This window comes from Lissotriton helveticus, chromosome 1_1, assembly GCF_964261635.1.
Source record: "Lissotriton helveticus chromosome 1_1, aLisHel1.1, whole genome shotgun sequence".
In the NCBI taxonomy this organism is placed as follows: Eukaryota; Metazoa; Chordata; class Amphibia; order Caudata; family Salamandridae; genus Lissotriton; species Lissotriton helveticus.
The window spans coordinates 2056086182-2056113571 of record NC_136057.1 but is presented as its reverse complement, the minus strand read 5'-3'; positions in this window follow the sequence as shown (position 1 = coordinate 2056113571).

Here is a 27390-nt window from a genome sequence, read left to right as displayed (position 1 = left end):
TATCCATATTATTTATGTATATATCACTTTTATAAGTCTTTTAGTAAAGCATATACAATTGATTTACTACATTTATAGTATATATATATATATCATGTATTTACATTAAAAAAATATAAAAATGAGAACATCGCACCCTTCGCATACTGTACGCGTATTTTGCGTGACTTAACCAATATGGCAGCAGAATTCTTGGATTCATGCACCCACCATGACTGGTACACGATCGGTATGGGAATCTCAGTTTAAAAAAAATGTAAGTGCGTATTTTAAAAAGGATAAAACATCACATTACCTTTATAAAAGCTTAAAAATTTAGAAAAGGAGTTTTTAATCCATATTGTAAATTATGCACACTGTAATTTTTCAGAAATTGTTGAAAATATAGTGCCATTGTTGTTCTACTCGCAACTAACAAAAACAAGTTGCAAAACTTTAGATTATCACTAAAAAAAGCACAGGTTTTTTGGACCTTTTAGTTAGGAATTAGCAGTTAAAAAACCTTTGAAATTCACTGAAAAAACCATAGGTTTCAGGGACGTTATAGTTAGGAATTAGCATTTGAAAAACCTTTCAAATTCACTGAAAAAAACACTGGTTTTCAGGTTTTTTTAATGCTAATTTCTAACTATAACATAGCAATCGCGTTTCCAGAGTGGTGGAGAAAGGTAAGCGTGGCCTCCGAACACTTCTAAGCAATCCCACTGTTTGGGGTTCACTGGGGGCAACAGGAGGGGTAGTTAGCCCCCAACGTCAACCTTGGGGGCCAACTACCCCTCCCATTACCTCAAGTAAGTCCCACACAGCAGGATTGCTAACTTCTCATACCAGGCCACACCCCCTTTCTCCACCACTCTGCAAACGCGTCCCCTGGTGCTTTGTAAATTGGGAAATTAATTCCCCTTGAGTACTGTGGGTCCCTCGGGGCCAACTAGACCACCAGGTACCTCCAGTAAGTGCCACAGAGCTGGATTGCAGAGAGGTGGTCCGAGGCCAAGCCCCTTTTTACACCACTCTGCAAACGTGGCTTCTGACACACTGCTGCTCAGAGGATGAAGTTCACTTGTGTTCTGAGGTCCTCAGGACACAAGAGGACCTCATTGCCCCACCAGCAGTGCACCAAGAGGCGTGTTTGGAGAGTGGTGTAAAAAGAGGGCATGGCCTGGAATGAGAAGTTAGCAATTCTGCTGTGTGGGTCTTACTGGATGTAATAGGAGGGGTAGTTGGACCCCTCTCAGGCCACTTCTCGCCCCGGGGACCCCATCCCCCAGGGCATGGCCTCACCATTGAGACCAACGGGGGGAGCACCAATTCCCCCACGGTACCGCCAGGTCCCCACCTCCAGCAGAAGCCGGCATTGCTTTTGCACAAGGGGAGCCTCTGACATGCATCTCCCCTTGTGAAAAAAGCAATCTGCTTTGCTTTTTGGACCCAAGAGCAGGTTTCCTGCTCTCACGTCCAAACACCAGAGCAGGGTTTGCTATGACAGGGTGAGGGCTGTGCTCCCGCCCTGCCATAGCAAGCAGTAACATCCCAGGATGGGCACCCCAGGCCAATGCAGGAGCTGGCCCTGGGGAGTGGCGGTCCCCAGGGCCATCAAGGGTTCCAGGAGGGGTACCGCACAGCCCACATCCCAAGTGTTTAAAGCCTCGGAGATGTGGTGGTCCCTGGGCCCAGGAGTCTATGACGGACCCCTGCATTTGAATAAACAGTGCCCTGGGGAGGTGGTGATCCAGGGGTAGTGTGGGGGGGGTTTGAGCCCCCACACACATTATTTATTATTCATTTTAGTCCCAGGACGGTGGTGGTCTCCAGGGATTGGGGGCCCGCGAGTCCTCCCCACCCTATTATGATGAAGCCCAGGGGAGCTGGCAGTCCCCGGGACTGCGGGGGGCTGTTGGGGGCTGAGTGCCGCATAAAATATAAAGCCCCGGGGAGGTGGCGGTCCCCGGGCTACAGAATTCAGTATTGCCGCGGGACCTGGCCCAACCGGGGGCTTTACAAAACAAAGTGCAGGAGACCGTGCTTCGTTTTTTTTTTCATTTTTGAGGGGGTTCGCGCACACAGCGTGATCCGGCAAAAATGTAAAAACAAAAACTTTTATTGGGCCTGGGGTCACTGTGGGACCCCTGAGCAGGCCTGGGGGGTCAGGGTGTTCCTACCCAGCCCCCTTTATTTAGTTTTTTAATGTTTCTGTCACCTTTTTCCCTCTCCCTCGATCTGAGGCACAATATTACTGCCATCACTTCCTGGTTTGAAGTGTTGGCGGACAATCAGAGGCAAGATCGTGCTGGGGAGGGCTCAGCCAATCATATCTCACAATTCTCAAATATAGATATCTGTAAATCTTTAAATAGCTCAAAAACTACTAAACGGAATTACACCATTTTAAAAAATGTGTGCTTTCTGGACCCAGAACTATCTCTCTGCCAAATTTGGTGTAATTCAGTTTGGCAGTTCAGGCTGTAGCCCTGTCTAAAGTTTCCTATGGAAAGCACATTTTGGAAACCCCTTTTTTCCCAGCCCCCCTGATAAATCACCTCGAAACTCTTATCACATGAGCTGACCTGACTGAACAATTATTTTTGAAAATGTTGTGAAGAATTGTCAGACGGCTCCAAAGTTATTGGCAAATCAAAAAAACACTTTCCCTATGGAAACTAGGTTCTAACTATTCCTACCTACTGGCGACCGCCAGTTGGTAATATATATATATATATTTATATATATATATATATATATATATATATATATATATATATATATATATATATATATATTCACAGCACACGTTCTGCAATCTTGAAAGAACGACGTCCAGGCCAGCTAAGTTTTCAAAAACCGGTGTTTATTCACAGCCCACTCAACGTTTCGGGAACCACTTCCCTTGCTCACGAGTGATCATGTCTGTTTACATCCAGTGTTTTATGGTATGACATGTGATCAGAAAAAAGTAAACATAATAAACAGACTCCCAATTCGTTCGTTTTCTGGAGCTGCGAGGACAGACTTCTATACATAGTCAGTAGAACGTGGCACATTTTTCATTCATCATTTAAATAAATGAAATAAGCATATGCGTCCATTAATTGTAAAATATAGTTTAAAATAAATTAAATTAAATCAATTAACAGAATTCCATACTTGCATTGGCGGTCTGCTGTGGCCATACTTATACTGCTCGGGGTTAAACACTGTTTCTCCTTTGTTAACCCTAATGGTGATGTGGTAGTATTGTCACGTGATTCCATGCCCCAGTGGGCAAACCAAACAGACAAATCATTGTCAATTTATACTTTGCATAAGCCATGCAGTGTCAGTTTAGCATACTCCAAGTTGACTCACTCGAGGTAGTTCAAATCCTGCTGCTCACGTCGTGAATACTACTCTAATGTAGCCCAAGTGGGCAGAAAGGTCACCAGTTCTCAGTCAATAGCCAATCATTTACCACTTGACGCATTGTGTCACATTCTTTCCGTGCTGCATTAGTTGTCTCACACTCTCCCAAAATAAACGTTACCTGTAAAATAAATAAATACAGTGATTAACTTGATTTAAGTAATCTTCCTACCAACCATTAAAAACAACAAAATACTTTGAAACAGCCAGAAACATTATTACATGTGATTATCATACACTGTCAGTTTTCATCCAAGGTGGACACTCAATGCCTCATCCGAATTGTGCCCCACCGGTTGCATAGTGTGGTACTTGATTATAAACCTGGACTCTAGTCTCCTCAGTTCCTGTAATCTATTCCCCCCTCTCTCCCTTGTAGGTATTTGATCTAACACTACAAATGATAGGAGGTTACTGTTGCCTTGGTGGTGCGTTGCGAAATGCCTTGCTACAGGGTACTGTTTGTCATGATTTTTTATTGCTCTGAGGTGCTGTAACACTCTATCCTTTGCAGGTTTGATAGTGCTCCCAACATACCATTTTTTGCAGGGACATTTCAGGGCGTATACCACATATTCTGTGTGGCATGACACATGTTTGGTGATTCTGTATGGTTCACATTCATTGGACAATTTGATTTCTTTTACACTATGGCTGAATTTACATGCCTTGCACCGCCCACATACAAAGAAACCTTGGACTGGGTTCTCGTTCCGTTTCTTCTGTGTCACTAGTGTTTGACAGATTCTGTCTTTCAGAGATGCTGGTCTCCTGTATGTTATCTGCGCATGCTCTTGGATACCTGCTTTAATGTCCTTATCTGTCATGAGAGCACTCCAGTATTTGTTAATTGCTCCTCTGACCTGTTTGGCTTGGGGATTGTAATCTGTGATAAACCTAACCCCCTCCTTCTCTGTGTTACTTACTTCTGTGGTAGTGGGATTCAAGTCTTTCTCTTTTATCTTGCGTACTGCTTCACCAATGCACTTTTTACTGTATCCCCTGGTTCTAAATCTTTCACACATAATGCTTTTTTCTTTTTCAAAATCTTCTACTTTGGAGCAGTTTCTCTTAGCTCTCAGAAGTTCACCATAGGGGATAGAGTTAATCAAATTTCTAGGGTGGCAGCTCTGTGCGTGCAGAAGGCTGTTTCCAGCCGTCTCCTTCCGGAATAGAGTCGTTATTAGCCGGTCATTCTCTTTGGTGACCCTTAAGTCTAGAAAATCCACAGATACCTCATCTATGTGGCTCGTGAAGGAGAGATTGTAGTCATTTACATTTAAAATGTCCACAAACTCTTCTGCCTCCCTTGCTGTACCTTTCCAGACGATAAAAATATCGTCTATGTACCGGAGCCAAGTACATACTCCGGTACGAAATTGGTTGAGCTGTCTAACAATTAGTTCTTCCGACCAACCTAGGTAGATTCCAGCAAAAGAAGGAGCAAAGCAAGTGCCCATTGAAGTCCCAAGTAACTGGTGGTAAATGGTGCCATTAAATAAAAAATAATTTTGGGTTAGGCAGGTATGGATCATGTCAAGTAGCATGTCTGTATGAAAGAGGTAAGACACTGACCTGCTTTTGAAAAAGTGTCTACAGGCTTCCACTCCCATCTCATGGGGGATGTTGGTGTACAGACTGTTGACATCAAGCGTCATTAATATACAGTCGGTATCTACTCTGATTTCATTAATCTTATGTAAAAAATCACCAGAATCTTTTAAATAAGATGGAAGGTTCTGTACCATGGGCTGTAGAAAATGATCCACATACCGTGATGTGTTTTCCAAACAGCTGTTCCTAGAGGACACAATGGGCCTCCCTGGCGGGTTTTTAGCATTCTTGTGTAGTTTGGGCAACAGATATAGGGCCGGAATTTTCGGAAATTTACATTTGAGAAAGTTAAACTCTTCTGTCTCAATGAGTCCCTGGTTCCGCCATTCTATTAACTTTGGAGTTGGATATATATATATATATATACACTGAAAAAACCATAGGTTTCACACCAGTTATAGTTAGCTGGACATTTTACTCATACAAAACCATTGGAATTCCCCCGTTATAGTTAGTTGTACTCACTATAACTCGCGCACCCGCAATCCACTGCTGATGAAGTCACATATTACATCATTCATGACATGGTCAGTGACATCACTGATGACATCTCAAATGACATCACTGATGACATCATCCATGTGACAATCAAATACACCTCATCACACACTAGTATAATCTTTCATCACTCACTGTAAAATAGAAAGTGCCACATTTGAAACCATTGACACACCAATAGAAATTTCTAAACACCCACTTAGTTATTCATAGAACTATACACACATCTAATCACTTACCTATAGATTCAGTGTTATATGCAGTGAATAATCAACAGAACACTACCAAATATACTTATACACCTATTTCAACATTACACACCAGCACACATTGTATTCACTGATAAAGACATCCTTCTGACTTATGCAAACAATTGATTATACTTACATTTACTCACCTACACACTTATACAAACACCACTTCATCTATTTATATAGATAGTAACTCACACTTAGTGTGTTATAAAATCACTATTAGAAGTATACAGTTATCTATATAGTGACTCATACAATCACTAAGGGCCATATGTATCAACAAACCCTTTTGCGATTCCTAAATAGCGTTTTTTAAGGAATCGCTATTTAGGAATTGCAAAATGGTATGTATGAAGAAATTCGCTATTTTTTAGCGATTCCTTCATCTTCCTTATTTGCGAATTCGCATTTCGCGAATTCGCAATTAAGGAATAATTTCCAATGCATTCCTATGGGCCAGGCGGCCCAAAGGAATGATTGCGAAATAATTCTCGAATTGCAAATTCGCAATTTGCTAATCGCAATTTGAGAATTATTTCAAGGGTGCAGGGGTGTCTCAAAGACACCCTGCTGCTCCCCTGAAATGTACATGTGTGTGCATATGGCACACATACATGCCCTATGGGCATGTGTGTGCATCACATGCCACCTTCAAAAATGCCATATTGTGCATTTTTTGAAGAATTCGCAAGTTACCATCAACTACAAGTTGGTGGTAATTTGCGAATTCTTAATCAAAATTCGCAACCCAAAAATGCTACATACATAGCATTTAAGGAATCGCAAAATTGCGATTCCTTAAATGCTATGGCAAAATAAGGAATCGCAAATCTTTGCCATTCCTTATTTTGGGAATGTTTCATACATCCCAAAACATGCAAAAAGGCCGTTTGCGATTCGCAAAGGCCGAAATTCTGCGAATTTCGGTCTTTGCGATTCGCAAAAGGCTTGATACATATGGCCCTAAGTCTTAGGGACACTTAATTAGATATAACTGTCACATACACTGCCTATTTTTTTCAAGTTTAAAGGAGATGTACCATTGAGAGAAATATTTCATCCCCACCACACCCATAAACATATACACTCACTGAAATAACTGTTATAACATGTAGTCTTAACCTCATATACCTACTGAATGAACTTTTCACAATTTTTTTGGCAATCACACACCCCCCACCAAACCACATAGACATTCATTTACCCATACAAATAATCAGTTAAGAAACCAATAACAAATATAGTCTTTAACATAGCAATTAAGACAAAGCAATAAAGACTTTCTCAGAGTTTAGTAACTACACATTATATATAGTGAGACTCTACAAATTAGTCAAGGAAACAATCAATGACACTGTTACTAAATCCACCATCGACACATTTATATTTATATATCCACTCATTCTTCAATGCAAAGTAGTGTATTTATAATACATATTTAAATATCAAAGCAAACCACATTCACTGGATGATGTCATCAGTGATGTCATCAGTGATGTCATTTGAGATATCATCAGTGATGTCATCAGTGATGTCACTGACCATGTCATGAATGATGTAATATGTGACATCATCAGCAGTGGATTGTGGGCGCGCGAGTTATAGTGAGTACAACTAACTATAACGGGGGAATTCCAATGGTTTTGTATGAGTAAAATGTCCAGCTAACTATAACTGGTGTGAAACCTATGGTTTTTTCAGTGAATTTCGAAGGTTTTTTAAATGCTAATTCCTAACTATAACGAGACAAATATACAGAACACTGCCCACAAGGCAGTTTGTGTTCTCATTGGTGAAGGTGGAGCAGCAGCATTTTATATGAGATGCATTTTGCACCTTATGAATGCCGGTATCTTTATGTATAGGCTGCTGGCATTGTCAAACTTGAAGACTGTGACTGTGAGGATAGATTGCAGTTTATCTTGGTATGCAAGGAATGAGGAGATGGGACAAAGTGTTTTCATTTTACAGAGGGCACTCTTTGTGATGTGTTAACATGTGGTATCAAGTATTGGTCTGAATCCATGGCAGCCCCTAGGTTTCTAACGTCTCTTGATGGTTGTTGGTGGGGCCTCACATTCCTTAGATCATATGGTGGAATACAGGTATTTTTTCAGTTGTCCATCGATCATAATCTCAGTTTTTTCTCTATTGACCCGTAGATGGTTATTCATCATCCATTTCTTGAAAGGATAAAGGCAATCTTCAAGTTTGGAATTGCAGAGGCCTTCTGGGCTATCTAGCATTAAAATGATTTTGGTGTCACATGCATAGTTTGAATGATTTGCTAAGGGGGTTCAGTTGAAGTAATAGAGAGGATATGGTGGACTGCTGAGGGACGCAACAGTGTAGTGTGTGAGGAGCTATGTAAAAGATGGTAGAAAAACTACACTTTGTTGTTTGTGACATAAGAACCAGTCCATTTTAACCCACTTTCCTGAACTCCAAGACAGTGGAGTCTTTGTAGTGACATATGATGGTGGACAGTGTTATCTGCAGCCAAACTCCAGAAGCAACATGGCACCTACGCTATTCTTGACCTCTATGAGTTTTAAATCATTTGAGATGGATATTATGGCTGACTCTGTGCTTCATCCTGGTCTGAAGCCAGAATGTTGGTCTAACATTAAGTTCCTCATTCCGATACCAGTCGGACTGACCAACATAATTTTAGAATCAGGAATGCCCGTCAAGTAGGCGGCGGTCCTGACTTCCAAATTATGATCTGACTGCCATGTTGGCGGTCGCAAAGTGCCTTTTTGCATTTAGGCTTGTGCTGTGGCCAAGAAAAGGACCACGGCACAAACCTCAATGCTAAAAGGCATGTTTGGAAACATGTGGTGCCTGGCACAGGGTGCATTGAAGTTTCATGGGCACCATGGGAGCCCCCCCAGGCCCCATAGCGGAGGCCCAGGGTTGATAGGGGTGTCGGTCAGTCCATCCGCCTGCTGCCTCTGAGTGCCCACATAATAATGTGGCGGTCCAACTGCGGTACCACATGTCAAATGGACCACCACCACCAGGCCGTCGGTGGCTTTCCATCCAACATCGTAATCGGGCTCTTAGCTGTCATGTTCTGTATAGTTTAGGAGCTGAGTAAGCACTTCTCTATCAAAAATCTTCCTAAGAATGGTCCGGTTTCTCAGGGAAGAGGGATGTGGAGGGAAAGATCAATGAAAGGTTATGAAGAAGATAAGGAAACATGAGCCTATCAGTAGGTCGTTGTTCCAATCCACCAAAATGTAATCCCCCCTTTAACTCCAATCAGAATGTAATCCTAGGATCCTGGCACTTTTACCCATATTCACTTGGGGTAGTGTTATTGAAAGGGCATAATGGGTGTTTGAGTCAATTTTTATAACCCTAGGTCACTTTGTTGGTACAGAAGAGGGGTAGCAGACATTTGTGCAACCCCCTCTGTAATGGCACACATTTTGCACATTTAACACCCCCATAGGACATTTCCTCATTTTAATAGGGCTGGTTACCTCCATACACCTGGCAAAATGCCTTTGCTCTGTGTTTGATTACACACAAAGGGGCACGGGATGCTGTGACGTGCATCTATTGGGTGTCACTTATAGACAGAGGCACTGTAATTACACCCTTTAGCAAGAGGGCTTGGGTATTCCATGGATCTCTTAGGCATCCCCAATGGGCACGTGGAGTTACAGATTGCAGTCCTGTCTCCTCCTCAAAATACTGAAGTACCTCTGCACTGAAAGACAAACTTGTGGTTTGAAACCACCTGTCCTCTGTTCAATGCTGCACCATCCCTGTGAAAATGAGTTCATCTCACTGAGATAGCAAATTAGTTTATTGTAGTATGGAGCACTGTCCTGGTCTGCACCAATTAATTGCACTTGAGGAGGGTGCATCTAGCGCAGACATAGCCAGTACAGCATTTTACATGATATGCCCCTTCTGAATAGAAAAGAGAGAGCTTCTTCAATGGGTTTCATGTTTGGATCTTTAGTTAAGAAAAATGATAATACCATTTGGTCATTAAATGGGCTGATGTTCATGTATACTAGTATAATTACAAGACATATAGAGACAATGTGATGAATCAACCAAAACAAGGAGGCTCTGAGAAAATATTAAACTGGAGCAAAATCAGTTTCTCCATGTAAGTACATGAACCATTAAACAGTATGGTGACACCTAAAAAAAACAGTCCATAAGAATTTTGGGCCATATTTATCAAAACTTCACGCAGGTGAAATGTGGCCTTGAGTGGTTTGATAAATCTGACTTTAGTGTTGTGCCTCCCCTGCGCCCCATTGCGAGGCGCAAGGGCAAAGCAAAAGTATGATAAATTGCGGTCCTTAGACTCCATGAGTTGTCCATGTGAACACTTGGGGGCTTATTTACAAGTCACTTGCGCCCCCAGAGCGTCACTTCTTCCCATATAAAAAGTGACGGACAGGGGTGTGTAAACAAGCCCCCTGTTTCAGGAAATAGCAAAACTGATTTGTAAGTAGCTTCTTTGGCTACATGAACCACTGCAGGACTGTTATGAATAAATCGAAGCGAATAGAACGATGCTCATTAATCTTCATTACATAAAATATGACTCTTTTTTTATCACTTGAGAATGAACTGCCCCTTCAGGGAAGAATACTGGCATTCCAACCAATAAAAAACACGATCCATTTGCATTTCTTTTGACGGTACCTGTATTATTATCATTTGTATTACTTTCCTTTAACTTCGCAGGAGGATACAACTAAGTGTACTCGCCATATCAATTTCCATTGCACACCAAAGCAGAAATAGGATGACCAAAGGTGTATACACACAGATGAGAGGGTAGAATGATTGAAACTCGGAATGTTCACCAGTAACTAATCAGACCATTGCTACTTCATTCATTTTACTTGTCACAGTCCTCAACATTTGAGAATCAAACCAGCAGCAGCGGACTATTGATGATGTTTATTTATGATCTGGTCAAGCAGAGTCAGCTATCCTTCATCCACCACTGTATGCGCGTCAGGCTGATTAGGATAATTTCTACGGAGGTCCTTGTGTCCCCTTCCCCCCACCCCCAACAAAATTATGCAGTTAGATATCATCATCGTACATTTTTAATTATAAACATTGCAAAATCAATTAGATTGACAAAGAGTGTGCCTGGATTGAAGTCTTTTTTCTATATTCATCACCCAATAGAAAGCTTACTGTTGGTCACATTTCTGCAGAACAGAGAGAAGAGCCACACCAGCGGCCCCTTAGCATATATGTGCTCAAAAAAAGAGAGTGTACTGTGCTTCAGTAATTCATAAGTAAATTTACCACAAGACAAAGTACAATTTAAATTGCCAGGTGACCAGCCACGTGAATATACATGTACTAGATTTTTTGTTTTGTTTAAGAAATTTTTAATTGATTTTTCAAGCATATAAGATACAAGAGAAAATGGAAACATGAAAATGAGAAGAGGGTATATGCCATAATAAATCAAACATAACATGAGTAAAATAAGGAGTAATCAACTGACATATGATAAGACTAAGAATATTTTATGTAGGAGGGAAAGAGAGGGAAAAGGAAAGAAAGAAAAAAAAGAGGGAGAGAGAGAAGGAAGAAAAGAAAAAAGGGAAAAGGAAGAAATGAAGAACAGAGATAAAGCAAACAATAGTTTAAAAAGGAAAGAAAAGGTCCTAGCGTAAAAGAGAGTGAGATGAAAGATAAGTAGTGAAAGGGAGCCAGAGAAGATCAGAATTAATTTTTTGGGAAAGAGAAGAAGAGGAGACAGAAGCAATTCTATGTTCATCACAATCAAAATTCCACCAAGTAAGCAAAGACATTTTAGAATTATCTTTCCAGGACGACAGAATAACTTTGAAAGCTAATGCAGCTTTAGGTCTGTGAAGTGAGAATAAGGGGTATAGAGGAGTGGAAGGAGTAATAGATGGTGTGTAAGACGGAAGAGAAAAAGTGGTTAAGTGAGATTGTATGGCATTGACAATAATAGTATATTCATGAAGAAAGGATCAGGTAATAGATAGCTGGTTTGCAATGCATGAAAGGGAGCAATTGATAGGTTGTGTAGAAATTGATGTACAAAAATCTTGCCCTTTTCTTTCCAGTATTTGAAATACAATGACTTGCCTTTATATTTGAGAAATTTAATATACCATACAGTAGAGGATAAAAAACACTGAAGAGGAGTAAAGTCCTTGGAAAAAGTATTATATAATAGATTTTGGGAGTACTTTAAAACTGGGTTATTAGACAAAAAGGTACAATTAGACATATAAATTATATGGGAAAACGAGAAGTCTTTTAGTAAGGTGCGTTCAAAAAGGACCCATGTGGGAATAGGAATATCTACAAAATCATTAATTAGTAGAAAGGATTGCTTAATCAAAAAAGCTGAATGGTATGTTTTAAAGTTTGGAAAACGCACGCTACCTTCACCCTTAGGGCGAATGAGTTTGTTCAGGGCAATTTGTGGATGTTTATTATTCCACAGAAATCTAGAACACACAGAATTAATTCTAGAAAAATAAACATTGGGAATTTTAACAGGGAGCATAGACAATGCATATAATACATGTGGGACAATCATCATTTTAATTGTATCTAATCTACCCCACCAGGAGAGATATAGAGGAGACCAAGTAAGGAGGAGGGATTGCATTTTGTCTATTAATGCATTAAACGTAAATTTAATAGTATCAATTAGGGACGATGAAAACCAAATACCCAGATATTTAATTTTTGAAGGACACCAGGTAAAATTAGTAGAATTAAACATATGTTGATAACACACAGAATTTAAGGGCAAAACTTCCGTCTTTAAGAGGTTAAGTTTGTAACCAGAAATTTTGGAATATAAATGAATTTCACTCATGAAATGGGGTAGAGAGTCAATAGGATTAGACATATAAATTAATATATCATCTGCGTAAGCAGATATTTTGGTTTCTACAGAGTTATGCTTAAAACCAGCAATCCGAGAGTTAACACGAATACGTTCTAGGAATGGTTCAAGGCAAAGGATAAATAATAAGGCAGACAGGGGGCATCCCTGCCTAGTACCTCTAGACAAAGAATTTTTTTTTGAGAAATGGTTATTTACAAAAATACTAGCTCTAGGGCAGGAGTACAAAAGTTTAACATAGGAGATAAAAGAGGGACCAAAGCCAATCCACTGAAGAGTTTGAAACATGAATTGCCAATTAATGCGGTTGAGTGCCTTTTCAGCATCTAGTGAAAGGGCTGCAAGGGGAGGTATATATTTTTTACCATAGGAAATATTGTTGGCAAACATCCGAGCATTATCAGATGCCAATCTGCCTTTCACAAAACCGAGTTTTGATCAAAAGAGGGATAATAGAATCAAAACGGGATGCAAGGATTTTAGCAAAAATTTTGCAGTCATAATTAATTAAAGAGATAGGGCGATCATTTTTACAGTAAGAATGGTCTTTATCGGGTTTAGGTATAATAACAATTAAGGCATCCATAAAAGAGCCAGATACCTTGGCAACGGAAATAAAGGAATTAAAAAGTTGGAGGAGTTTAGGCACAAAAATAGATTGAAAAGTGCCAAAAAACTCTACGGATAAGCCATCAGGACCTGGGGCTTTTGACTTTTTTAAAGATTTAATAGCATTAGTTACCACTTGGAGAGTGATGTCTTTCTCTAATGTGTTGAATTCATCAGGGAGAGATGGCAGGGAAGGGAGACCTGAGAAAAAGGCATGTAAATCGGGATTAGTGGGAAAAGTATCATCTGAATAAAGAGATTTATGGTAGTGATGAAAGACCATAGCAATGTCTTCATCCGATGAAACCAATTTTGAAGTGGATTCATTAAGAATAGGACCAATAGTTTTACGTTCAGACTTAATTTTTAAAAAATTGGCTAACATTTTGACCACTTTATTCTGACCCCCATGATATTTTGATTTTATTTTAAGTAAAACATTACAAGCTTCAATTGTTGCTAATTTGTGAAGTTCTGTTTTTGCCGCAATCAAATCATGAAGGGCAGAAGTAGAGCGAGAAGTAAAATACGTGTGCTCTAAACCTTTAAGTTTTTGTAACTGATCTTCATATTTCTGCCTAGTAGCTCTCTTTTTTTCGACACGTAGGAAATAGTGAAAGCACGGAAAGCAGCCTTAAAAGCGTCCCAATTATTAGGAATAGAAGTGCCCACTGGATTATTAATACTAAAAACTTTGTTCATAAAAGTGGTAGCTTCTTTAATAAAGATCGTGTCGGATAATAAAAAAGTATTAACCTTCCATCAACTAAACTGAGAGGAAGTAAGTGAGAGGTCTAGAACAGCATGAAAAGGGGCGTGGTCTGATATACAAATTGAGCCAATGTCCGAACTTTGAATGGAAGGGAGTAAGGATTTAGTAACTAAAATATAATCAATCCTAGACTGAGTATGATGCACATTGGGAAAAAAAGTACATTCGAGTAAGTCAGGATTACAAGTTTTCCACACATTGTATAGTGGACGAGAGGCAATGGCAGACTGTAAGGCTTCATGAGATCTGTCAGGTTGAAATTTACAACTCGATAATCGATCGGAGAAAGGGTCTAGCCATTGATTAAAATCACCTGCAATAATTATATTGGGACAATCAACCGAAGATATTAGGATCATAACATCACCCCAAAAAGGATCGGGCTTAACAGGGCCATACATATTTAATAGAACTAAGGTTTTATTTTGAAGCACAATTTTTGCCATTACCCATCTTCCATCATCATCATGCTGCGTGGTCAAAATCTGTACTTTCAAAGCTTTATGAAACAAAATAGCAACACCCCCTTTTTTGTTGGATGCAGGAGAAAAAACAACTTGACCCACCCACTGCCTTTTTAATTTAAGAGACTCCGCCTCGGTACATTGGGTTTCTTGAAGAAAAATAATTTGAGAGTTAAGTTTCGATAAATGAGACGGTAACTTTTGTCTTTTGACTGGACTCCCAAGACCTCGGACATTCCATGTGACAAAATTACACATGATGGAGGGAAGGGAGGGTATAACACAGTTGGAGAAGATACACTTCAAGGGCAAAACTACAAGAGAAAACACACCAGCAGAGAGAATTATATTTAGAAAAAAGTATATATACATACAATTCAGTTACGGAATACATACTATCAACAAGTGGAAGCGAAAATGGAAACGTAGATCCTATTACAGACCAAATATAAGAAAAACAGAAAATGATGAATACAATAAAAAACAAGATATTAGTGAGGAAAAAAACAAGAAGCACAAAGCATGGTAAAGGATAAATAAAATTTAGAAGGGTACAAGAAGGAGAAGAAGAAGAAGGAAAGGAAAGAAGAAGAGAGAAAACAGCAAACAGATCAAGGAAAAATATCCAGATCTGAAAGAACAAAAGAAGTCGAGGAGCGAGAAGCATAGTGGCGCAGAGGTCACGGTCCTTAGAGAAAGAAAAGAACAAAAAACATCAAAAGAGAAAAAAAAATACGAAAGCCATATATGAAAATGGGATTAATAAACATTCAAATAACATTAATTAGAACATGAATGGTGAGAACTAAAAAAGAAAAGAGAAAATATATAATGCACAATGAGTTCAAAGGAACACGTCACATCATAACGGAAGGTTAACCATTAGTGTCCATTCCAGCTGTTGAGAAATCACGCAGGTAGAGCTTAAGTTGTTCGGGATCATTAGAGGAGCGTGTTTGACCATTGTGAGTAATCCTGCAGAGACATGGATGTAGGATGCCATATTGGATGTTGAGGTGCCTCATTTGAGGACGCAGTGCTAAGAATTCTTTACGACGATCGTTTGTTGCGTTTGAAAGATCCTGGGAAATAAAAAGGTTGTGACCAGACCAAACAAGGCATCGCTTCAATCGCACAGCCTTCAAAACCTGCATTAGCTCAGTGAATTCAAGAAAAAGCATTATAATTCCACTTGGCTTAGTAGCATTTGAGTGAATGCGTCCCACACGGTGTGCTCTTTGAATATTTAAAGGACTTGATGAAGGCTGTAGATTTAAAAGTTCAGGAAGAAGCTTCTGTAGAAATGACACCATGTCTGGACCTTCAAGATTTTCCGGTAAACCATATAGGCATAAGTTATTTCTGCGGTTACGATTTTCAAGGTCCTCAGTATGGGGTTTTAACTTATGAATCTCCTGTTCCAGGAGTGGTATTTTAGTAGATACATCCTGTATATCACTAACACATTGTTCTAGATCCAGGACCTTGCCCTCCATGACAATCCAACGTTCCTCTATTTGTTTTAGTTTTTCGTTTGTCATAGTCATGAAAGGCTGAAGACCACTGACTTCATCTAATATAGAGTCTAACACTGGATTCTGAGATGAGTGGATAGGAGATGGTGGGTAATTTTTGTGCCTTTTTGGTTTTGTGCCAGACATAGATGATGTAGCAGAGTGAGGATGAGTAGTCATGGTAGAAGATGATCAGTGAGATTATACAGAATTAGTAACAGCTATGATAAGAGCAATATGGAAATCTATAAAATGCAGGAACACTAATGTACTTCAAACAAACGCTTCGTAAAGGAAGAAAAAAAAACCTGGTATCAGCAGAAAATAGCAAAGATTCAGGACATATTAGGGCATAAACAAAAGAGAATCAGATATAAACAAGTAGTGTAACCCATGAGGAAGCATACAGAACGTTCAGTTGTGCTTATTGAAAAAATAAAATTAAAAAAAGCACCATAAATGATATAGCACTAATATTACCTTGTATAGTAAAGTAAGACTAAAGGAGCCTAGTTCAATATATAATAAGGAACCTTTTAGCGTTGGGAGTACCAGCTCAAGGTAGGAATGTGTTAGAATACTATATGCAATAGTTATTTACATATGCCAATGAACAAACATGGGTACACCCAAATGGTGAAAAACAATAGTATTCAAAAACTATGATAATATCATACCCAAAAGGTACATTAAAGGTGGTGACAGGATACTAAGCATGAACGTAGTAGCAGAAACATAAATCACTTATGGGTATATAAGAGAAGTTGTCAGAAATAACAACTATATAAGCAGATATGGCTGAGAATGTAACCAGGTAAGCAGGATATTGATAACATTAGTTCAATGAAGCATATAATGAATTATGTACCTTGTGCAGCTGAAGTGAAAATATGAGAGAAAACCCCCATAAAGATGCTCCTTAGTTAAGGCAGAGAAGGCAACTAAGAGGGCAATTGCCAATACACTGAATAATGTGTGTGGTATAAAGGCACATCTCTGAGATATTTATAAGTAAAAGCAAAAAAGAAAGCCATACACAATAACACCAGCATTGAGCAACTCGTGGTCATCAAATAATGAGTGATGTAGTAGAATTACAGCGCGACAGTTAGTATCACTCAGCACGCAAGTGAGCTCAGCGGCCAAATAAGGCGGCCGCTCACCTGCTGACAAGAGGAGTAGTGCGCATACAGATTTATATGAGGTAAAATTTTGACCAGAAGTTCCAAACGAATTGCAGGCAATAAGTGAGGCTGGTAATTGAAGTACTTAAGGAGCGGCAAAGTCACAGCGGTGCATAGTTGATGTTAGAGGTGAAGACGCGGTAAATTTTAGTCAGGAAAAAAAAAGAAAAACGTTCGCGAGCTCAGCGGGCAAAAATGGCGGCCGCTCGCGTCCAAGGTGCGGAGAAATTACCGGCAGTCTAAAAGGAGTGATTCCGGCGTTGTTTCAGTTCCAAAAGCGGTCATCGGGTGCACTGCATCTGCCAAAGCTCACCACATTAGCGCAAGAATAATCCGTCTGGAAGGCTCGAAGTCAATCTCGAGTTCCGTGAGGTGACGGAGCTCACAGAGGGTCCGCCATGACACCTCGGTGCACAAGCCACGCCCCCCATGTACTAGATTTTATAAAATATTAAACTGGCCGTCCCCTATAGAGTACCAGGGAGCAACAGAGCAGGCAGACCAATCTTAATTCACAGCAGACAGTGAAAGATTAGTAAAATGGTGAGAGTTTCCCCCTAGTTGTGCTGTTTTTCACTGTTATACCCCTTCAGCAAAGCTTCACTTCTCTTGCTGGGCTGCTGAAGACTTGCTCTCATGTTCTAGAAGCTTTCATGAGGCGCTGTAGCCTACATGTTCTTTTGACAATTACGTGACAGTCCAAACCAGGATGTTTCAACAAATCCTCTTGTTTCCAGGGGCTTTCACCTAACTGTAGAGCAGTTTCATCAACATTTCTCATCTACAGAGAAGTGGAAGGCACCAGAATTTATAGGGTCAAGACCGAGGATGCAAGAGACCCCCCCAAACCCCAATCAATCATTCAATTCGAAACAGTTGACCATTTTAGGTCTGGATACATAAGGTTTTAGCTGAGTTTCCCATCAACAGTTTTTCAAAAAGGCACTGCACATACAGAGAAAAAGGAGGGTTTTGGTCAGCCCATTTCATCTATTTGTTTTGATGTGTTTATCATGGTTTTTCATTATTTGGGTGGTCCGTTCTATGAGGCATTTTGGGGATGGTTACAATGTCCCATTCATGCTCCAATTGGACTTTGGTGATGGGTATCAAGTAATCCATCATTTGTTGCACCGAGGATGCATGGAACTGATGGTGTGTTTTCTTTGATGTGTTTTTCTTGCTGACACATCAACATTTTAACATTTTAATTGTCAATTCATGAATTTCTTGTTGAGGAAATGCTTCCTGTCCGGAAACCATGGTCTGAATTAAAGGGACATTCCTATTTACTAATCACTCTTGTGCATTAATTTCTTTTAATTTGTTGTCATGACAACATGAAGCATTCACAAATTTGTATCATTCAGAAGTTAAAGATGTGATTATACATGGGCTGTTGCTGTTGTCCAAGATGTTTCTTGATTATAGGATTTTTTTTCTAGGATAGCTGAGTACAATACAAAGTCATAATAATAAGCACTTCCCAAAACAAAAAGAGCCATATTTACAGTCTTATCAAAGCCAGTCTGTTATGACTCTGTCTGGGTTGTTTGTTCCTTCAACAGATTTTATGGACAAAGGATAAGGGTAAGCATATAATCTTCACAAGGGAAGAAACATTGTATGCAGTGATCATCTCACACCACATTCAGTGACCACAAATTGTCTCATGCTAATTCCAGACAGAGGCAAACATCTTTGTCAGGAATGTCACAATGTCCCAATGGCAAGCAGGGGCTGCTGTGCCCAACTGGGGCGGGGTTGAGGCGGGGGGCTAAGACCTGTTACTCCTGCTGTCCAGGGCACCAAACCTCCTATAGATCCTGAACAGCTGGGCCAAGTACTACTGTTAGAAATTGGGTTTCTGGTTGGCAGAGGTATGCACCCTGTCCAAGCAGGAACCACAATTCTAGCCAGGGTAAGTCAGTCACACACTCCAAATTAACTATTCCTCACCCTCTGGTAGCTTGGCACAGAGCAGTCAGGCTTAACTAAGAGGCATGCTGTAAAGTATTCAACACACAGGGGCAGATTTACAAGCCCCCTGCGCCACCAGTAAGTCACTTTTTGTGACGTCCTGGTGGCATATTTTACTGCTCTATATTTGCAAGGAGAGGAAAGGCCACCCTGCGTGGCTTTTCCTGTACTTATAAATATGACCCCTTTACACGCAGCACGTTGCGTAAAAGGGACGTTCCATGGGTGTTGCTTTGGGTGTTCCCATGCAACGCACATGAAACAAGATACATTTCCAGATTCACGAAGAATCGTAAATCTGGAAATGCTCGTGAATGCTATGCCTCCCCAGGGGAGGCATAGGGAGGCGCAACAAGGAGACATTTTTTTCATTTCTCCCCGTTTCTTTCCTCTTTCAATGCGTGCTGCATTCTACAGCACACATTGAAAGAGGAAAATGCCTGTAGAGATTGTTTTTGTACAATCTGCCTGATCTTAGCTGTGTCCCTGCTCTTCTCCTCTGTTGGTGCGATCATTTTGCTGTAACCTTCTCATTGAAAGTTGCATCCTCTCCTCCAGTGACCTGCCTAGTGCCTGAGCAAAAGAGGAGAAATTGGGCAAGGATTGATGTCCCGGCTCTAAACAAACTCTTAGTTTACAGTAAAGCAGATGCTGAACAGATTTATATTACTGATCTTGGTTCCATCCATAACTGGATTGCACAAGCAGTAGGTACCTGCCTCCCTCTGTCTAACAAGCGTGTTAAAAGACAACTGCCACCAGATCCCTGGTTTTCAAAGAGTTTAAGAGTGAAAAAAAATCTAAGTGTAAAACCCTAGAAAGATGTTGGAGGAAACATTATCATGGAGAAGATAAAGTGGCATATAAAAAAGCCCTTAAGGATTACCACATTCTCTGCAAAGTAGCTCGAGCTGAGTTCTTTACACATAAAATTTCTCAAGCACAGAATTGCTCCAAAACGCTTTTTAAGGTGGTAAAAGAACTAAGCATGGGCGGATCTAGCGGATCTCGCGTACGCGAACTTGCGGATTTATGGATTCGCAATCCGCGAAGATCCGCGAACTCTAGCGGATTTGCGGATTTTCCCGTTTTTTGTGTTGGCGCGCGTTCGCGCTGATTTTGGGACAAGTTCGCAATTGCGAACTTACTTTTCGGCTCACAACGGCCGCGACTATGTTGTTTCTACGTCTGGTTTATCATCACAGGTTCACAGCACCCTCTGTTTCACCACTGCCACCCTCTGGGACACCCATGCCACCCTCTGGTACATCCTCACTGCCACCCATTAGGTTTATTTATCACTGTAGATTATGGTGGTTGAAAAAAGCAAGCACACCTGCCCTTCTTCAACTGCCATCAATTAATTTGTGGGTCATTAATGTGTCAGTAATTTTGAAACTTCCAGTCTGGCTGGCACCTGCTTCCTTCCTTATCTGTAATTTGCTTTTTGTTGCAGTGAAATTTTTTTTCACAGGACCTTTATGGTCTACTTGTAGCTATTCTATGAGCCTGCTGTTTGGGTCATAGCAGGGTCATAGAATAGTTGCAAACTCTGGAGGGGCCCCTCAGGAAGCACTACCTTGAATGTTACTAATGTTAAGTTTGAACTTTTGCACCTGCTCATTGCTTTCAGTTTAGCTAAAATCGTTTTTTTTGCAATTTTGCGCATTTTTTGGGGCTCGAATCCGTGCGAGATCGATTTCGGAAGCCGCGAATACGTGCGAATACAAAATAGTTTTTTGTGCGACGTGTATGTTCGCGTGATCTTGCGCGTGTTCGCGAGGCGCTTCTAGCTATACGTTTGCCAAGTTACCCTATCGGTCGTACACGGGCGCGGCCATCTTGTTGGCGTGACGTAATTCCGTTTCCGGCCGCTATGTGTAATCTCGCAAAGTGTGCTGCTCGCTAGTACAATTTCGCGCGTACTCGCAAGGAAAATCTCGCGCGAACTTACCCACGCGGTCGTGAACGGGCGCGGCCATCTTGTTTCTCATTCATTGCTATGGTTCTGGGCATGCTTTCTCTATCCTCTCTCAATCTCTGCCATCCTTTGCTTGTTTTAAGTTTTTTTGATCTAATTTTACTTATTATCTATCCCTCTATTTTTCTAGCTCTATATTTTTGTGTTTTCTGCAGCTTTTAGTTACTTTTAAACTACTTTTTTAAACTCTTTTCTTTTCTTCTTCACTATTCTATTTCTTGTTTATCATTTAACTCTATTTCTGCCCAGACCATGGTAAAGGGAGCCGGGAAGCACCCTGAGAAGGGGAAGGGTCCCGCACCCCGTGCCAGGCTCCCGTGCGGGCGTTTAAGGGGGGAGCAAGTGGTCCCGAGGGAGATCTTCAGCGCGGAGGAAGTGGCGGCACTGATCTTCCACGTCCAGCGCCGCCTCCCCAAGACGATCCTGGGAGGCGGCAAGATCGCGACTGGCTATGGCATCCGGGAGCGTCGCAAGCGGTGGGAGAAGGTGTGCCGGGCCATGTACAAGATCTCTGGGGTCCGGCGCACATATAACCAGGCCACCCACCGCTGGACCGATGTCATGGACCGGGAGCGGGACTTGCTGGACGCGCTCGGCGTAGAGGTCCCCGGGCTTGGTGAGTAGTAGTAGTAGTACATTTACTACTCTGTTTTATCCTGCTCTGTTATTTGCAAATCTTTGTTCTTTACCAAGAGCAATAATGCTGCCGATTACATTGAGGTAAATTATATTTCAAAATCTTCTATGCATTTCAGGTGCACTGCTCTCCTTCTCAGTAGCCTTGCTTGCTACTATGCTTCTTTGTTTTGTATGTTGTGTTCAGAAGCATTTCATTGGCCTGAGAAATTATGTATGAGTGTAGTGTAAAGATAAGAACTGCGTAATGCTAGACAGTAAGGGTCATATTTTCAATTACCGGCGCATCCCTGCAAAGTAGCAGGGATGCGGCAGTAATTGTGTGCCATGCCACCACCACCCATTGGCCCAAAACGTCACAGAAGCCTTACGCATCTGTGCCGTAAAGGCAGCGCATTGCTGGAGTTGCGTGCCAACGATGGCGCAGCTCCAGCAATGCTCTGGGGTACCCTATCTCCCCAATGCTGCATCAAGCCGTACGTCGGCTTCAAGCGCGCAGGGTTTGAGTCATGCATCATTGTCCTAAAAGTGACTGATTGACATCTTGTCGATTTCCCTCAGCCACTTTTAGGATTCGTTCCTGCGCAGGTACGCCCTCCCTTGCGCCGGAACGCCCCCTGATGGCGCAGGGCTTTACAACGGGATGCATCGCCCATATGTGGTTTTTTTTAATATATACGCCGCACCAACACCATGGCGAGTCTTTTGTTCTGCCGCTGCGTCACAAAAGGCACGCAACAATGGAGGAAAATGAGCCGCAACTTCCGCAAGGGACTTCTAAATCAGCCCCAACAGACTGAAGTCCAGTCCTTCCTTTAGACACATGGCTATAAGAAGAAATAGTGGCGGTGGTGGCGGGTGGATTGATAGTTTGAGTATTCACTGATCTGCAAGCAGGATGGACTTTGTCTGTCACTTCGCGTGCTGCGCACTGCTGCCTGCAGTGCCAGGCCTAGGCAAACCTCTTTAGTAGTCTGTTTATTGAGTTACATAGGAACTTTCTAAGTCAACGTTCCGCAAATCAGGCAATACGAATAACGTAGTATACCACATGAGATAGATCCCGTGGAATAGTTGTCTATCTATTTGCTATTTTTCCAAAATATTTTGTTATTGTTCTTTTGAAATGTTTGATTTGGTTGAAAAATCTCATTCATGTTTTCTGGTTTTTCTTTCTTTCATGTTGTACATCAGCTCCCCCCAAGGGCAAGAGGACACAGGAGGAGGGTGCTGAGGATGCAGGCCAGGATCGGGCAGGCGAGGGCTCCTTTGCTGGCCCCAGTAAGTTTACATTTTAATAAACAGTACCTATTTTTTCCTAGCGTTCCTCATTCGATTTTTTCTAAATCGTCTTTGATCTTCTTGTAGACTGGATATAAATTCTTATCCTGCCTCGAATATGACTCCCTGTGGTATTACTAGACTATTCTTATTAGTCTGTCTGTGTAGCTAACTAAGATTGGACATTTGGCAATTCCATTGGACTCCCATTATATTCAGCAATACCTCTATGCACTGTCTCCTTACTGACTAGATAGTGTGGCAGAGTCATTCAGCTCCCGAAGTCACCGATTATAGATCCCCAATGATCTCTAGATTATCGTACGCAGGACAAGAGAGTAGTACGGAGTCACAGCACAGTCAAGAAGTGTCAGAGGCACTCATGCTTGCAAAAATTCCAAAACCTTTAGCTCATCCACTCTAGTCTGGAGGAACAAAAACCACAGAGTCTATTTAAGTTTAAAAGCTTTATTAAAAGTAAACACATTTATTAAAATCTACTTTGTCATAAAACTATTTAACTGAAAATGGAAAAGTGGTTAGTGCTTACGATAAATTGGACACATTTCTTGTGGTCGAGCCGAGCTCTCACCTGGTTTGAACTTGATCCTGGTCGTGTTCTTAGGAGTCAAGCTTCTGTCTGTTAGGAGAAAAAGTGGTGCGTGTTAAAAATCAAAAGCAAGCATTCATCAGCTGTGCATAAAAGTGCAGCAAGACAACAGCCTTCCCTGGAAAATGGGACATTTTTACTATGGAGTAGACAGTCACAAATTATTACATTGTATTCTGTTTTTTTAACATTTCTCCTAGACCAAATATTATATAGTAGTGAGTGGTGTATTGTAACATTCTTAAATGTACTTCGTAGGTGTAACATCTGGTGACGGGGCCAGCGCGGAGGTGGCTGTGTTGGGCGAGGACTCGGAGGACTCTGGGGAGGAGGCGGTGCAAGAGCCGGCGGACGGTCCTGTGGGGGTTCAAACGGTGGTGGCGGAAACAGGTAAGCTATATATTCCTTACTTATTGAGATTGAAGACTGCATAGTGTGCTTTCTGCACGGGTGTATTACAATTACAAATCAACCAGGTAGTAGCCTCCTCGAAATGTACTTCGACTTAGCTGTGAAGTTTTTGGTGAGAAGTATCCCAATAAGTTCTTAGACGAACGTGATGGAGGGGATGAACGAAAAGCGAAAGAAGGGTGTAAGTAAGTGGGACGCGAACTTGTATGATGGCTGGCAAAGAAGAACGATATGTGTTTGCTTGGACCCGAGGTGGCTGGGAAGGAAAGAATATGGTATGGTGCATGGCTGGGTCAATGATGAAGCAAGGATGGGTGGAAGGACAGCAGCCTGGGTGGGTGAAACAGAAACTGTATGTGTGCGTATACTTTGACTGAATGGATGCCCGGAGCATGGTATTCTCTGAGTCTTAGATAGCACATGTGTATCTAGAGAGAGTAGATGGTCGCCAGGTGAAGTAAGTGTTACCTTGAAGAGCATGTACCACCGCACCCGCACGTCCGTTCCAGTGCAGGGAAGGCAAGGAAAAGAAATTGTAAATGTGTCCAATACTACCATGAATAGTAGCAGTACTTTGTATTGCGTTTGCAATCACAGCATATATCTGGTTATTACGGTGGACACTCCGTACCTCTCTTAATAACTTTAGTTTACTTGTAGTACGTCATTCATGTGTGGGTGTATCACTGTTCACTCAATATTAAGCAAAGCACCTAAAGTCATCTCATATGTCATCAAATACGTCCCATGTGAAGTGATAGATAATCAAATTAGTTAGCTTCTTCATTTTCCTTTTCTAGTACTCATTTGCACTGTAGGGTGAAAGGTAAATTAATTAAGCAGTAGCCCTTGTAACAGAGTATTCTCAGTGCCACCCGTAATAGAAAAGTAATAGCTTCACCACCTGCATGTACTGGACCGGTACAGTAACGCAAGTCTGTCTCACTCATCATGGTGTGCAACTTTTTTTCTCGGGTGCAAGTTCACTGTGCTGTCCAAGTCATTCTGCCGGCTTGCATAAGATAACGTAACAATTTCCCTAAACAAGAGAGAAGAAGAAGAATAAGACTGGTGTACTGTCATAGTCGACTGTAATGGAAGTCCATAGTGGTCGTAGAATTTGTTCATTAAACTACCACTAATGTTAGAGCAAGGATGCAGAAGTGGGAGGTTACATAGATACTGTCCTCAATAGTTATGTACTGTGCTTTCAATTTGCTACTTGTACTCTGTGACCCAACTTTCGGCTCAATCACTTTGTGTTATTAATAAGGAGCATTGGTTACAGACTATGTCTTTCTTTCTTCATATAGTTGCTCCTTCCAAATCAACAACAAGGAGGGAGCAGGCTAGATTGGCCCGGCAACGGAGGCTGGAGGCCACTGTCGCCGAATATCGGCGGCTGGTGGCCCTGGAGGAGGAGGAGGACACGCAGTCGAGCGGGGCAACAACGACATCCTCGACTGTGACCACTGCATCCTCCTCCGTGACTAAGCCAGCAGGACCGAGCCGGGCTAAGAAAGATGACCGCCACCGCCAAGCAACCGAAATACCAGCTGCCCCCCACAGGAGCTGCAAGGACCGCCAACGCCGCCTACGAGTCCGCATGTCCAACCTGGAGCAGGAGGTCCTGAAGTATAAGAACTTGGTTAAGGGCCTCCGCTCCGAGCTTGCCACCCTCCGCAAGGAGTATGATGCCCATGCCGCATCATGCACCAGCACCAGCACCCTCCAGTAGTGGAGTGTCCCTTGCCCTTTTTTTATAGACTTTTGGGGGGTGGGATTTGGGAGTTGGGATCGTTTTGGGACGTTTCAGAGACAATCGTTGGGGTTAGGGTGGGTGAGGGAGATTATTTTGTTAGGGCTAAATAAATATATTTTTAAACTTTATCTGACCATACCTGTTTTTTACTGCTTTTCAGTCTGGTGGGTGGGGGGCGGGGGTGTAACAGTAACTTTGTTTTCCTGAACAGTCGTAGGACTTTAGTAGTACAACCGTCAATCTCTTGTCTACTCCGAAATAATACTCCATTATACTACCTCCCACCAAACGCTTATCTTACCTGTAATTTGTGTTAGAAATTAGGGCTAGGCCCAGGGCTGGCTCCAGGTGAAATGGGGATTAACGTTGTCAATCCTGGGCGGGTGACATTTCCTCATTGCGGTGGTACTAGTGGTGTGACACAGTGGCAGTTGCATGCCTATGGAAAAAAAGAAAACGAAACCTTGTTTGTCCTCCTTACTGTAGCATTACAACGGTTACGGTACGATCGAGAAAATAGCAGGTGACAGTACACTAGAACAGTGCCATAATGTAGCCTAACAAATGGTAAAGTATAACTAGTACTTGCGTTGAATTTATTTGACATTGGCTACTACTACTAGACGATATAGTACTGAAGCTGAGTAAGTCTAGAAGATATCCTCGTATTCCTTCACCAGCCTGTTGCTATGACCTTATCCTCCCCAGCAAGTGTGTGGAATTATTGATGTCATTTTAGTCAGACATCAAGCAAAACAACACAGCCCGGGGGAAGAGGGTTAGGGTTTGTAAAATGGATGGGAATGGGGGTTTCTTTTTGGGTAGGTTTTGTTGAGAGAAGAAAAAAAAAGCAGAGCATGGACAAACAATAATTGAAGATACAGACAATCTTTGGTTACAAACTAAAGGTAAGCACATGCAGTCACACTAATAGAATAAAAGACAACAATGGATACTGTATCTGTATTGCGTATGTTGTTGGAGTTGTCCTGTTGAATTTGGTAAGTAAGTTGCATGCAGCAAACAATTCCTCTTATTGGCGGCACTCCTCCATTCCAGCTGACGCTTCGTCCATCAATGTGGTGACCACTGACAGAAGACATCCTGTCCACTGCCTGCCTGGCGGATGTTGACTGAAACCCGGCCTGTAATTATTGAACGGAAAACAGGAAGTGCTATTACAATACCACTGATAAATAAATAAAAGGTATGTACGCTGTGTGGTTCAAAAAGTGACACTTTGATTTCCCTAATAGACAGTACAATATTTTTTAAATTGCGTGCTCTGTCTGAGTCACCTTTTTAAGGATCAATAAGTATGGCCAAAATATTATAGCGGATCTTTCCCCTCAAGGTAGGTGTACTACTGTGTTTTAGAACAAAATTTGACCTTCCCAGCAATGCTCCCACCAAGACCCTTACTAAAGCCAGTCGCAAAAATGTAGAAGAACCCCAATCAGATCTCCAAAAACGATGCCTAGCAGAAAAATGGTTACAAAACGTACTTTGAAAGTAACAGTAGGCCCAAA